Source organism: Triticum urartu, chromosome 4A (genome assembly GCF_056163025.1).
Source record: "Triticum urartu cultivar PI428250 chromosome 4A, HENAU_Tu73, whole genome shotgun sequence".
NCBI classification, from domain to species: domain Eukaryota; kingdom Viridiplantae; phylum Streptophyta; class Magnoliopsida; order Poales; family Poaceae; genus Triticum; species Triticum urartu.
Window position 1 is genome coordinate 243,403,347 of NC_141876.1, and position 15,214 is coordinate 243,418,560.

A 15,214-nucleotide genomic window follows, 5' to 3' on the forward strand; every position below is an offset into this window, starting at 1 on the left:
CGTCCGCGTCCAATCCAGCGCCACCACGTGGCCGCTTCACCCGCCTCTGCCGTCCGGCCCGCCCGGCCTGCAGCAGGCCCGCGCGGCCCACGCGTCGCCTCCGCCGACCGGGCACGTTCCCGCGCCTCCCGCCGCCCTGGTGTGCGCTCCGGCCACCGCCTCGCCGTGGGACCTCGCCGCGCCACCGCCAGTCAACCTCGCCAGCGCGCCCCGCAACACTCCGTCCGGCCGCCGCCTCGTCTGCCGTCGTCCGCCCACCCACGCCGCCTCGTCCTCACCGGCGCCGCGCCCACCTCTCGTCTGGCGGGATCTCTCTTCCCCGGCCCCGGATCAGGAGAGCTCCATCTCCGGCGAGCTCTACTTCCATCTCCGGCGAGAGTCCGATCATCTTCGGTTCGCGTGCCGTCCAGATCCAGATCTGGCTACAGTAAACCCTAGGTCGATTTTTTGCCTAAGTCCTTTTTTTTGCATATTATTTTAGCTATGTTCATCAGGCCATATCTCATCATCCGTTGTTCCGTTTTGCGCGTGTGAGATATCAAATTGTTCATTAGGATGTCCTCTTCATTTCATTCCATTGCACCATGCTTGTTTGAGTCCATCTTGATGCCTAAAATGCTATTGCAAGAGTGCTATATAATGTTAGTTTCTGTTTCTTATTAGATTATGGACATTTGTCATTTTTGCCATGATTTATGTGTGCCTCCTATGAACTTGATCCCTACATGTGTTTTGGGCTATGCCATGCCATCTTTATAGGGGTGTATGCCATGTATTTTTGTGATAAATGTGGTGACTAGCACAAGCATGCAAAGTACCTCTCGTGATGTTGCTGATTTCAGGGACTTAGAATTCTTCTAAGTCATTTCCCTGATGTTATTTTTATGCCATGTATTCATGTTGATGCAGAGTGATCCGTACCTCTTTTGAGAATGTTCAGTAAGGATGATTTTGAGATATTGTTATGTTATATCCATGCATGTCTGTGTTTGCAATTATGGAGTAACCTAGGATAACTCAATCTTGATCTACTTTTGCTATAAAATGTTCCTGGCAGATTGTTTACGTGTTAATCAATTTTGCCGAGCTTGCCATGGTTAGCTACTTGATCATGTCTTCTTGCTGGGTGTATGCTTAGTTTGTCATGCAATGCCTTGTGGTGAGTGCATCGATCTCGCAAACATGCCTACGTAAGTCTGATTTTGCCATGTCCAGTTTTCTGCAAAGTCTGAATCTGTTAACGGAACTTGCTATGTTTACATGGGTGCCATCATAACTTATGATCCTTTTTGGCTTATGGTCAGTAAGGGACTTTTGTTATATGCTTTCATTAGTTTCATGTCATGCTTTTCTTTGCCATGATCTGTTCTGTAGCATGTTGTTATCTTGCTCTAAACATTGCTTCCTGATGTTAATTCCCTGACATGTTATTTTCACTAAGTCTGTGAACCTGATATCTTTTGCACTTTTGCCATGCTTGTTTGAACCTGCTATTGTGTGGTTTAGCCGTAGCTCAGTGTTCATCTTTTGTCAAGCATCTTGAGTAGATCACTTCCATGTGCTTTGTTGTTATGTTAGAGTGCACTAGCTTAGTTTCTTATTGCATTTTAGATGGCATCGTGCTGTTGATCGCAGAATAGTGCCATTATTGTTTTGCTTGCTGAGGGAGTCCTGGGTTAGGGTGTCTCCGGATAGCCGGACTATCTCCATTGGCCGGACTGTTAGACTATGAAGATACAAGATTGAAGACTTCGTCTCGTGTCCGGATGGGACTCTACTTGGCGTGGAAGGCAAGCTAGGCAATACGTATATGGATATCTCCTCCTTTGTAACCAATCTTGTGTAACCCTAACCCTCTCCGGTGTCTATATAAACCGAAGGGTTTTAGTCCGTAGGACAACAACAATCATACCATAGGCTAGCTTCTAGGGTTTAGCTCTCTGATCTCATGGTAGATCTACTCTTGTACTACCCATATCATCAATATTAATCAAGCAGGACGTAGGGTTTTACCTCCATCAAGAGGGCCCGAACCTGGGTAAAACTTCGTGTCCCCTGCCTCCTGTTACCATCCGGCCTAGACGCACAGTTCGGGACCCCCTACCCGAGATCCCCTGGTTTTGACACCGACATTGGTGCTTTCATTGAGAGTTCCTATGTGTCGTCGCCGTTAGGCTTGATGGCTCCTACTATCATCAATGGGGATGCGGTCCAGGGTGAGACTTTTCTCCCCGGACAGATCTTCGTATTCGGCGGCTTTGCACTGCGGGCTAATTCGCTTGGCCATCTGGTGCAGATTGAAAGCTACGCCCCTGGCCATCAGGTCAGATTTGGAAGTTTGAACTACACGGCTGACATCCGCGGAGACTAGATCTTCGACGGATTCGAGCCACAGCCAGGCGCGCCGCACTGTCGCGATGGGTATGACCTAGCTCTACCGGCGAACAGTACCCCAGAGGCCGCACCCACATCAGCTTCGACCCTTAGCTCAGAGCCAACTGCACCAATCGAGGACGGGTTGTTAGACACCGCCTCAAGGGTTGCAGTCTCAACGGCGATCGAGCCAAACACCAGCATAATCCTCTGCGCAGCCCGTGACTCCAAGGTGTACGACTCTCTTTCTGACTCTGAACCGCCCGCGCCCCTGCCAATCGAATCCGATTGGGCGCCGATCATGGAATTCACCGTCGCGGATATCTTTCAGCACTCGCCCTTCGGCGACATTCTGAATTCACTAAGATCTCTCTCTTTTTCAGGAGAGCCCTGGCCGGATTATGGCCAACAAGATTGGGATGCGGACGATGAAGAAATTCGACGCCCACCCACCACCCACTTCGTAGCCACTGTCAATGATTTAACCAACATGCTCGACTTCGACTCCGAAGACATCGACGGTACGGACGACGATATAGGAGACGAACATGAACCAGCACCTATAGGGTACTGGAAAGCCACCTCGTCATATGAAATATACATGGGGGATACACCCAACGAAGGCAATAGCGACGAGATAGCAGAGGATGACCCCTCCAAGAAGCAACCTAAGCGCCGATGTCAGCGGCGCCGCTCTATGTCCCACCAAAGCAAAAGAGGTGATACCGGCATAGGAGATAATAATACCCCGGATAGTGCCGAAGACAACAACAATCCCCTCCAGCATGATTTAGAGCAGGAGGATGAAGGAGCCAGCTCTCCTAAGAGAGCGGCAGATGGAGAGTAGGAGGATGACAATTACATCCCCCCCTCCGAAGACGATGCAAGCCTCGGCGACGATGAATTCGCCGTCGCAGAGGATCCCGTGGAACAAGAGCGCTTCAAGCGCCAGCTTATGGCCACCGCAAATAGCCTGAAGAAAAAGCAGCAGCAGCTTCAAGCTGATCAAAATCTGCTAGCTAACAAATGGATTGAAGTCCTCGCGGCCAAGGAATATAAACTCGAGCGCCCCTCCAAGTGTTACCCAAGGCGCAGGTTACTACCCCGACTGGAGGAAGAAGCGTATGATACAGCGGATCGGCCACCTCGTGGCCGCGATAGAGAGGCATTCCAGCCAAAAGCTCAGCCTCCACCCCAACGCCATTCAAATAAAAAGGCATGGGGAGATACGCCAGACCTGCGAGACATATTGGAGGATAAGGCAAAGCATTCAAGATCGATCTACGGATCACGAAGGCACACCACTCTGCGAGACGACAAACGTCACGCCGGATACAGTAAAAGCAAATCCGGCTGGGCCGAACACAGCGGGCAAGACCCATTCGAGCTGCGTCGAGATATAGCCCAATACAGAGGCGCCGCACACCCCTTATGCTTCACAGACGAAGTAATGGAACATCAATTCCCAGAAGGTTTCAAACCTGTAAACATTGAATCATATGACAGCACAACAGATCCCGCAGTATGGATTGAGGACTTCCTCCTCCACATCCACATGGCCCGCAGTGATGACTTACACGCCATCAAATACCTCCCACTAAAGCTCAAAGGACCAGCGCGACATTGCCTTAACAGCTTGCCAGTGGACTACATTAGCTGTCGGGAAGATCTGGAAGCCGCATTCCTCGACAACTTTCAGGGCACTTATGTGTGACCACCAGACGCCGATGACCTGAGCCACATAATTCAGCAGCCAGAAGAGTCGGCCAGGCAATTCTGGACTCGGTTCCTTACAAAGAAAAATCAAATCGTCGACTGTCCGGATGCGGAGTCCTTAGCGGCTTTCAAGCACAACATCCGAGACGAGTGGCTAGCCCGGCACCTTGGTCAGGAAAAGCCGAAATCTATGGCAGCTCTCACGACGCTCATGACCCGCTTTTGTGCGGGAGAAGACAGCTGGCTGGCTCGCAGTAATAACATATCAAAGAACCATGGTACCTCAGATACCAAGGACGACAATAGTAGGTCACGTCGCAACAAGCATAAGCGCCGCATTAACAGTGAAAATACTGAGGATACGATAGTCAATGCCGGATTCAAAGGCTCTAAACCCGGTCAGCGGAAAAAGCCATTCAAACAAAGTACGCCGGGCCCGTCCAGCTTAGACCATATACTCGATCTCTCGTGTCAAATACACGGCACCCCAGACAAGCCAGCCAATCACACCAACAGCGATTGTTGGGTGTTCAAGCAGGCCGGCAAGTTAATTGCCGAAAACAACGACAAGGGGCCGCATAGCGATGACGAGGAGGAGCCCCGGCAGCCGCACACTGGAGGACAGAAGAGGTTTCCCCCGCAAGTGCGGACGGTGAACATGATATACACAACCCACATCCCCAAGAGGGAGCGGAAGCGTGCGCTCAGGGACGTATATGCGTTGGAGTCAGTCGCCCCAAAGTTCAACCCTTGGTCCTCCTGCCCGATCACCTTCGATCGTAGGGACCACCCCACTAGTATCCGTCATGGCGGATTCACAGCACTGGTCCTAGACCCAATCATCGACGGATTTCAACTCACTCGAGTCCTTATGGACGGCGGCAGCAGCCTGAACCTGCTTTATCAGGACACAGTGCACAAAATGGGTATAGACCCCTCAAGGATCAAACCCACAAAAACGACCTTTAAGGGCGTCATTCCAGGTGTAGAAGCCCATTGCACAGGCTCAATTACACTGGAAGTGGTCTTTGGATCCCCGGATAACTTCCGAAGCGAAGAGTTAATCTTCGATATAGTCCCGTTCCGCAGTGGTTATCACGCGCTGCTCGGGCGAACCGCATTTGCTAGATTCAATGTGGTACCGCATTATGCATACCTCAAGCTCAAGATGCCAGGACCTCGCGGAGTTATTACAGTCAATGGAAACACAGAGCGCTCTCTCCGAACTGAGGAGCACACCGCGGCCCTCGCAGCAGAAGCGCAAAGTAGCCTCTCAAGGCAAACAACCAGTTCGGCGCTTCAAAGCCCGGACACCTTCAAGCGTGCTCGGGGCAATCGGCAAATAGACCGCCTGGCGCGATCTAAGCTCGCGTAGCAATGCGGCGGCCACCCCAATCCCAACCCAACGGCGATATTCGTACCGTGCGTACATAATTACGCATTCAAAATACCATGGGCACAGGTGGGGAGGGGGGCACAACTGCGGCACGCCCCAAAATGCGGCCTAAACCACACTAGGGGCTTCCCATTTGGTTATTTTTCTTTTTCTTTCAGGACCTTAATCTCTGGAAACACTGTCCGGCAGCACTGTTGCCGAACACACGATGCAGCAACCAAGGAGGCAGACAGCTACGTTATACCACGGAATTCCCAGGTTGATTACAGTAACGAGTGAAATATTTAATTCAATATCATTCCTCAGCTTGCCCTTGGAAGGGACATAGTCCTACTCTTTGCTTATCGCACTATCTGTATCACTCTGCCTTAACGCAATTTTTTAATAAACAATGCATGACATTACGACTATTATTGCACTCTTGTTATATATATATATATATGTGTGTGTGTGTGTGTGTGTGTGTGTTCTTTAATGACGCCTTGCAACTGTACACTCTGGTACGGCCAATACACCAGGGGCTTATGTACCCCACAATGCGGTGTGAAAAGTCCGAACACTTTCACAAGTGCGGCACCCCAAACTTATAGCATTATATGCATCAGCTCCGAATCATGTCTTTGGTCAAATGTTGGGTTTTCCCGGCTCCTATGTTTTGTTACCTTACGTTCCGCTCTATAGGCTAAGGTAGCGCTAGGAGAACTACTACGATTGTGCCCCGGTTCTGCCGGGCTGAGCACTTCAGTAGAGAAAGCTAAAACTGACTGTCATGATAAGGCGAGAGACTGGTCGCTGTACGGCGAGGTTTTTCGAGTCCCTAAAGACTTATGCTGCTTAGGGTGAGGGGCCGGCCCTGTCCGGCTTACAGGCGTGTATCGCGCCCCGAATTCGGCCTTCCGAACACCAGGGGCTTCCCCGAAATTTAAAATTATAGAATTCTATGGCTAAGTGAGAGTGATAAAGCATTATTAGTCTGGTTGCCTTGTTCGTTGTGCTGAGCACGTCCCTCGAAGGACCCAAATATGGGAACAAGAGTGCTCAGGTTTATCCCGAACAGCCCAGCACTCGTGGTATGGGGGCAGAAGCCGAGTACTAGCCATCTCTCAGATTGGATAAACAGCCAAACAGAAGGTAGTATTTTAAATTCAAACAAGCGTTGCATAGCGCATATGAAACATGTTTTCATAAATATAGGATAAAACGAGCGAGTTTACTCAAATATTACATCTTTTGGGCACTCATCCGCGATGAGACGGGCACCCGGCAGAACACCCTCGTCGTACATCTTGGGGTGGCGGTGCTCCTTGCCCTCTGGCGGCCCCTCCTTGATCAGCTTCACGGCATCTAGCTTGACCCACTGCAATTTCACACGGGCGAAAGCCCGACGTGCACCTTCAATGCAGACAGATCACTTGATGACCTCCAGCCGCGGGCAGGCATCCACAAGCCGCCTCGCCAGGCCGAAGAAGCTGTTCGGAAGGGCGTTGCCAGGCCACAGCTGAACTATAAAGCCCTTCATGGCCTGATCGGCCGCCTTATGTAGCTCGACCATCTGTTTCAGCTGGTCGCTCATCGGTACCGGATGTTCGGCCTCAGCATACTGAGACCAGAACAGCTTCTTCGTCGAGCTTCCGTCCTCGACTTGGTAAAATTGTGCGGCATGGAACACACTGCGGGGCAAATATGTGAATGCTCCTGAAGAGCTCCGGATCCGGGTAAGTAATCGGTAATTTACTTTTACATGCTTTCTTTGCATATAGAAATCCTTACCTGCCGCTATCTTCTTCATCGTGTCGATCTCTTGGAGGGCCTTTTGGGCTTTGGCCTTGCCACTTTTTGCGCTCTCGAGGGCCGCGGCAAGCTTAGACTCCTGCGTCTTGGAGTCAAGCTCCAACTCCTTGTGCTTCGTCACGAGATCCTGGAGCTCTTGCTGCACCTCGCCCACCCGAGCCTCGTGCTTCACTCGCTCGGTGCGCTCCTGGGCCGCTTTATCTTCGGCCTGGGTTAGCGCTTGCTTCAGGGTCGCCACCTCGGTCGTGGCCCCTGACAAACATACAACGATCCTGTCATTTGACAATCGCGTCCTTTTTTATATATATACATATCTATAGACGGGGTATTACTTACCCTTGTTCTCCTCGAGCTACCTCTTAGCAAGGCCAAGCTCTTTCCGGGACCCCTCGAGGGCCTGCTTCAGTACGGCGACCTCCGCAGTCAGTGCGGCGGATGCCAGCAGCGAAGCCTGCATATGCATATTGACACACTTATATTAGACTGCTGCGATATTATTTGATCCTCTGTTCGGCTTTTCTTTGTGAACACTGAACAAAGCATCAGGGGCTACTGTCGATGCGGTAATATTTCTACTACATTTTAAAACACTTACCTTGAAGCCTGTTAGAAGGCTGGCATAGGCTTCAGTCAATCCGCTCTTGGCGGACTGAACCTTCTGGATCACCGCACTCATGATAGTGTGGTGCTCCTCGTCGATGGAAGCGCTGCGAAGCGCTTCCAGCAGATTGTCCGGTGCCTTTGGATGGACAGAGGTCACCGGCACAGGTGTCTTGCCCCTCTTAGAAGGAGGCTGCCTGCCCGAGCCCGAAACCGCTGTAGGGTCTGACACGGTGTTCGGCTGAGGGCCGAACTCGGACCTCTCTGGGGCCCCGTCCCCTCGGCTCCCGGAGTCTGGAAGGTTGCCTTGAGGCGCCTCCGGGACTGTCTCCCCACGATCCGGTGCCTCTTGAGACAACACCTCGGCGTCGTCGGCAGGATGAGGGGAGGTGGCGGTCGGGACCGGATCGCTATCCATGTCCGACGAGCCCAGGGAGCCGTCTGATGATACCTCGATATTCGCTCGTGGCGGCCTGCATAATCATGTTCGGTGATTAGGGAAAGCAGTGCGACAAAGGAATCCTACGAGTTGCTCTGGTATCCGAATACTTACGATCTCCCCGGGGGCTTGATCCTGGGCAACCACTCGTCTTCGCCTTCGTCGGCGGCGGTGGAACTGTCCGGAAGGAGAGTCCTTCCCTTCTTGGACCCCCGGCCTCCCCAGTAGGAGCGGCCTTCCTTTTCTTGTCTCCCCCAGTCGGTGGGGGAGCATCATCTTCTTCTTCCTTGTCTTCCTGGGAGGAGTGTGCCGCAGAGTTATCGGACGATGAGTCCGATAATACCCGGCGTTGGGAATGCTTTCGGGTTCCCTTGGCCTTCTTGGTCTTCTCCGGCACCTTGTAAGGAGCTGGAGTCAGCATCTCCGACAGGAGAGCGCTCGCAGTGTCTTCAGGCAAAGGGGTCGGATAGTTAATCTACCCCAACGTCTCCACCCAGTCCTATCAAAGGCAGGGAGATTAGACCCCACACATAATTAAGCTGGGGAAAATAAATGACCTATGAGACATATCGAACTCGCCGGACGCGCTAGGCGCTTTGCGCTTAGTCCTCGGTCCTCGGCGAGAGAAAGGGGGACCTCGGCGCCCTTGAACAGCACCTTCCAGACGTCCTTGTGCATCGTGTCGAAGAGCTCGCGCAGAGTATGGTGCTGGGCCGGGTCGAACTCCCACAAGGTAAAATCCCGTTGTTGACACGGGAGGGTCCGGCGGATGAGCATAACTTGGATTATGTTGACAAGCCTGAGCTTCTTGCTCGCCATGCTCCGGATACATTTCTGGAGTCCATCCAGCTCCACCAATGAACCCCACGACAAGCCCTTCTCTTTCCAGGAAGTGAGCCGTGTTGGGGATCCGGATCGAAACTCAGGGGGTGCCGCCCATTTGGCGTCGCGCGGCTCGGTGATGTAGAACCACGCCGATTGCCATCCCTTTATTATCTCCATGAAGGAGCCTTCGAGCCATATGACGTTGGGCATTTTTCCCACCATGGCTCCGCCGCATTCTTCTTGTTGGCCTCATACTACCTTCGGCTTGATATTGAAGGTCTTTAACCACAGGCCGAAGTGGGGCCGGATGCGGAGAAAAGCCTCACACACGACAATGAACGCCGAAATGTTGAGGATGAACTTCGGGGCCAGATCATGAAAGTCCAGCCCATAGTAAAACATGAGACCACGGACGAATGGATGGAGGGGAAACCCTAGTCCACAGAGGAATTGGTGAAGGAAAACTACCCTCTCGTTAGGTTCGGGGTAGGGACGATCTGCCCCGTAGCGGGCAGCCGACGCGCGATGTTCACGGCTAAGTAACCGGCTCCGCGCAGTTTTTTGATGTCTCCCTCCGTGACGGAGGAGACCATCCACTTGCCTCCCGCTCCGGACATGGTTGGAGAAGGTTGAGGTGGAAGTGTGGATTTGGGCACTAAAGCTCGAGTGTGCGAAAACGGATGAGCAAAGGAGGAAGAAGGCGTTGATAGAAAGGTGAATCCTTATCCCTTTATATGAGCGGACGAAACTAAGCGTCCCCACTTGCCTGGTAAAACTCGCTTATCCCCCAAGCGCCGCAATTGATGGCGCGCTTGGGTTACCCACGCCCGTATTGATGAGAATCCCATAATAAGGGGACACGATCTCTGCTATGACAAGACGTGTCGAAAAACTGCCTCGCATTATGTGCGGGCTGGTTAAAAGAAACGGTTTGAATAATCACCGGGCCATGACATAGCGTCACGCTGCCAAAACAAGCCAGCAAATTAGATCTGTGAAAATATTATTCTCTCTACGGTGGAATGTGGAAGTTATTTTGCACGGTCAGACACTCTCCTCGTGTTCAAATTCCACTGTGATGTATTCGGAGAAGGAACCCGCCTTGCAATGCCGAAGACAATACTGCGCGCCAGACTCATCGTCATTGAAGCCTGGTTCAGGGGCTACTAAGGGAGTCCTAGATTAGGGGGTCTTCGGATAGCCGGACTATCTCCATTGGCCGGACTGTTAGACTATGAAGATACAAGATTGAAGACTTCGTCTCGTGTCCGGATGGGACTCTACTTGGCGTGGAAGGCAAGCTAGGCAATACGTGTATGGATATCTCCTTCTTTGTAACCGACCTTGTGTAACCCTAACCCTCTCCGGTGTCAATATAAACCGAAGGGTCTTAGTCCGTAGGAAACAACAATCATACCATAGGCTAGCTTCTAGGGTTTAGCCTCTCTGATCTCGTGTTAGATCTACTCTTGTACAACCCATATCATCAATATTAATCAAGCAGGACGTAGGGTTTTACCTCCATCAAGAGGGCCCGAACCTGGGTAAAACTTCGTGTCCCCTGCCTCCTGTTACCATCTGGTCTAGACGCACATTTCGGGACCCCTACCCGAGATCCGCCGGTTTTGACACCAACACTTGCCATTTGCATACCGTGCATCCGGTTCCGGTGATATTTATATCGATTTCGACCGAAATCAACTCATCTTTCCAGCGGCACTCTTGGTTTGCCAAGTTGAGGCCTGGTTCAATCTTTTCCTTCCAGAGCACACATATGCATTGCATTTTAAATCCCGCATATCATGCCATGTTTTGCATCATGTTGCTTGCGCATTGCATCGTGGTTGATTGTGGTTCCCTTTGCTTGTGTTCTTGCTTTGGGTAGAGCTGGGATATGAGTACGTGATCGAGGAACCCGTTGAGTACTCTTGCAAGGATCAAGCTTACGTCAACTCGGAGAACTTTGGACGCAAGATGACCATACCCTCGAAATCACTTCTATCTTTGCTTGCTAGTTGCTCGCTCTATTGTTATGCCTATGCCGCGATACCTACCACTTGCTATATCATGCCTCCCATATTGCCATGTCAAACCTCTAACCCACCTTGTCCTAGCAAACCGGTGTTTGTCTATTTTACCGCTTTGCTCAGCCCCTCTTATAGCGTTGCTAGTTACAAGTGAAGATTGGAGTTTGTTCCTTGTTGGAACATGTTTATTGTTGGGATATCACTAGTATATCTTGTTTACTTTAATGCACCTATATATCGGCCTTTTGCCTGGTGTTTGTTCCACTCTTGCCGCCCTAGTTTCCATCATACCGGTGTTATGTTCCTTGATTGCGTTCCTTACACGGTTGGGTTATAATGGGAACCCCTTGACAGTTCGCCTTGAATAAAACTCCTCCAGCAAGGCCCAACCTTGGTTTTACATTTTCCTAACAACCTATAACCTTCCCTTGGGTTTTCGCAAGCCCGAGGGTCATCTTTATTTTAAACCCCCCCGGGCCAGTGCTCCTCTGAGTGTTGGTCCGAAACGGGCAGCCTGCGGGGTCACCTCGGGGCAACTCAAGGGTTGGTTTTACTTGTAGCTTGACCTATCTGGTGTGCCCTGAGAACGAGATACGTGTGACTCCTATCGGGATTTGTCGGCACATCGGGCGGCTTTGCTGGTCTTGTTTTACCACTGTCGAGATGTCTTGTAACCGGGATTCCGAGTCTGATTGGGCCGTCCTGGGGGAAGGAATATCCTTCGTTGACATTGAGAGCTTGTGATGGGCTAAGTTTGGACACCCCTACAGGGATTTGAACTTTCGAAAGTCGTGCCCGCGGTTACGGGCAGATGGGAATTTGTTAATGTTCGGTTGTAGAGAACTTGAAACTTAACTTAATTAAAATGAATCAACAGTGTGTGTAACCGTGATGGTCTCTTTTTGGCGGAGTCCGGGGAGAGAACACGATCTCGTGTTATGCTTGAACGTAAGTAGTTTTAGGATCACTTCTTGATCTTTGTAGCTTCTTGACCGTGCTTTGCCTTCTCTTCTCGCTCTCATTTGCGTAAGTTAGCCACCATATATGCTAGTGCTTGCTGCAGCTCTACCTCATACGTTTTTCCCTACCCATAAGCTTAAATAGTCTTGATCACAAGGGTGTGAGATTGCTGAGTTCCCGTGACTCACAGATTACGTCCAAAACCAGATGCAGGTGTCGATGATGCCGTTCCAGGAGTTGCGACAGAACTCAAGTGGGAGTTCGATGAGGACTCAGGACGTTACTATGTTTTTTTCCAAACGGTTAGTAGTGGAGCCCAGTTGGGGCGATCGGGGATCTTATGAATTTGGGGTTGTCTTTATTTTGGTTCCGTAGTCGGACCTTGATTGTATCTGGATGATGTAATGCTATATTTATGTATTGTGTGAAGTGGCGATTCTAAGCCAACTTTGTACCTCTTTCTTATTCAGTACATGGGATGCGTAAAGATTACCCCTCTTGCGACATGCCTACAATGCAGTTATGCCTCTAAGTCGTGCTCGGACACGTGGGAGATATAGCCGCATCGTGGGTGTTACACTGTACCCCGGCAAGGTTGCCTCAGGGCCAGAGAAGTCACGCCCGTATGAATGTACAAGGGTCCGAATCATTTCTAAGGTTGCCAAGGCCATCCTTTTATAGATCAAGGGGTCACCACAATGGCAAATCAGTCATTGTGTACTGATTAGATAGCAAACAGTGCTATCATACCTTACTCTGCAGACAGGAAGGTGCGTTAAATGCACCACTTAGTGTTACATCATGGGGGTCTACAACACACCGATTGGTGACTTGCGTTGCTATGAGATGGAGCGATGGACCCTTGGCAGGTTAATCCCCCCTCGGTGACGCAAGCAAGCCTGCCGGGGTGGTCTTGAGAATTGCCTTCGGGGCAACCTCGACCTCGCCAGGCTCGTCTTCCCGGCAAGGGAGGTTTTTCCTTAGCTGTATCTTGCTCCTTCAGTTGGTCTTGGTCTTCTTGATCTGCCCTTGGATTTCTCAAAGAGCTTATCTCTTCTGCTTGGCCTTGTCGTGGGCGCTGCAATCTTGCTCTTGTGCCTATGTTTAGTCTGGGCAACACACGTGGGATTTGTTGCACCGACAAAGGCACGGTTGCCGGGCCCTGCCCTGGCAACCTGTTTTGTACAAACATAGTCCCCGACATTCGTAACCCTTTGTACAAATAGTTTAATAAAACAAAGTGCACTCATACAAACATGCATGCATGTTTTCCTATTTTCATAAGTACAATCCTATTGTGATTATAGTAGATCTTAAATAAGATGAATAGCATGCAGTAAAGGGCCGTATGTTGTCCTTTTTTCCTTTTCTCTTTGATGACAGCAGAAGGATTTCATCACCGATAGTTTCCCAGGAACAAGGATGCATACAAGCTCATGCGCTGATCCCCACCAACCGCTCCTTATCTTAAATGATAAGAAGAAGAACAAAGAAAGACCAGTACATTTTCATGACATCCCTTCATTCCATGTTGTTCTTAAGTATGAGAAACTTTCACGTAAAAAAGACTCTTGTTGCCTCTCCCATATGTGCTCCTATCCTTGATTCGAGTCCGCTCGACAAGTTTAGTTGCAACTGTATATGGAGGGGTGGGCCATCGTTCGCACTTGCTAACCCATTTTTGAGCACGATTAACGTGGTTTTAGTAGCAATTTCCCCGAACGCCGACAAGATGTCTCGCTAGAAAATTTTGTTTACTAAGGAGTATTGATGGTTTGTCCTCCAGTATGCTTAAAAACACACAGAAACATCCGGCAAGCTCTTCTTCCTAATTCTCGTGAACAAACAAGTACAGATCATACAAGTACTAGTATGGACGAAGGATTGCATGATTTTGATTAAAGTTTGGCAAATGCCTACATCCTTTTATATGAAAAGGATAAGTGCCCCGTAATTCCTTTCTTGTTCCTCTCCTGCTAGGAGTTACCCAACATCAACGAGCTGTTTGAATAGCTCAAAGGTGCTCAAGTATTCTCCAAGCTTGATCTCTGTATGGGCTATTTTCAGATTCACGTTCATGAACAAGATATCCATAAGAAAGCGTTCAGAACAAGCTATGGTTCATATGAATACACTGTCATGTCTTTCGGCCTTGTCAACGCTCCGCCAAAATTCTCTCGCATGATGAATTTCATCTTCAACGCCTACACAAATGACTTCGTCTTGGTCTACCTCGATGACATTTTGGTCTTTTCCAAGAACAAGGAGGATCATGCCAAGCACTTGTGTTTCGTGCTGGATAAGCTCAGAGAACATCAGTTCTATGCGAAGTTTTCTAAGTGCGAGTTTTGGCTCGATGAGGTTCTCTACCTTGGGCATATCATCTCTGCCAAGGGCATAGTGGTTAATCCTGAGAAGGTGTCTGCAATTGTGAATTGGGAACCACCTCAGAACGTGAAGCAACTCCGTAGCTTCCTTGGGCTCGCAAGCTACTGTCGAAGGTTCGTTGAGAACTTCTCTAAGATCGCGAAGCCTCTTTCCAACCTTCTCCAGAAGCACGTCAAGTATGTTCGGTGTCCTGAATATGACATCGCTTTCAACACCCTGAAAGAGAAGTTAGTCACTGCTCCAGTTCTGACTCCTCCTGATGAATCCAAACCGTTTGAGGTCTTCTATGATGCTTCCCTTCAAGGTCTTGGTGCAGTGTTGATGCAAGAGAAGAAAGTTGTGGCCTATACCTCTCGTCAGTTGAAACCCAACGAAAAGAACTACCCAACTCACGACCTCGAGTTGGCGGTAGTTGTGCATGCTCTTTTAACTGGGAGACATCTCTTATTGGGAAGGAAAGTGGACATCTTCACTGACCATAAGAGTCTCAAGTACATCTTCACTCAGCCTAATCTCAACCTCAGGCAGACTCGTTGGGTCGAAATGATTCAAGAGTATAATCCGAGTATCGAATATACTCCATGAAAGGCCAATGTAATTGCTGACGCATTGAGCAGGAAGGCTTACTGCAACAGTTTGATTCTCAAGCCTTACCAACCCGAGCTTTGTGAAGCTTTCCGCAAACTCAATCTGCAAGTT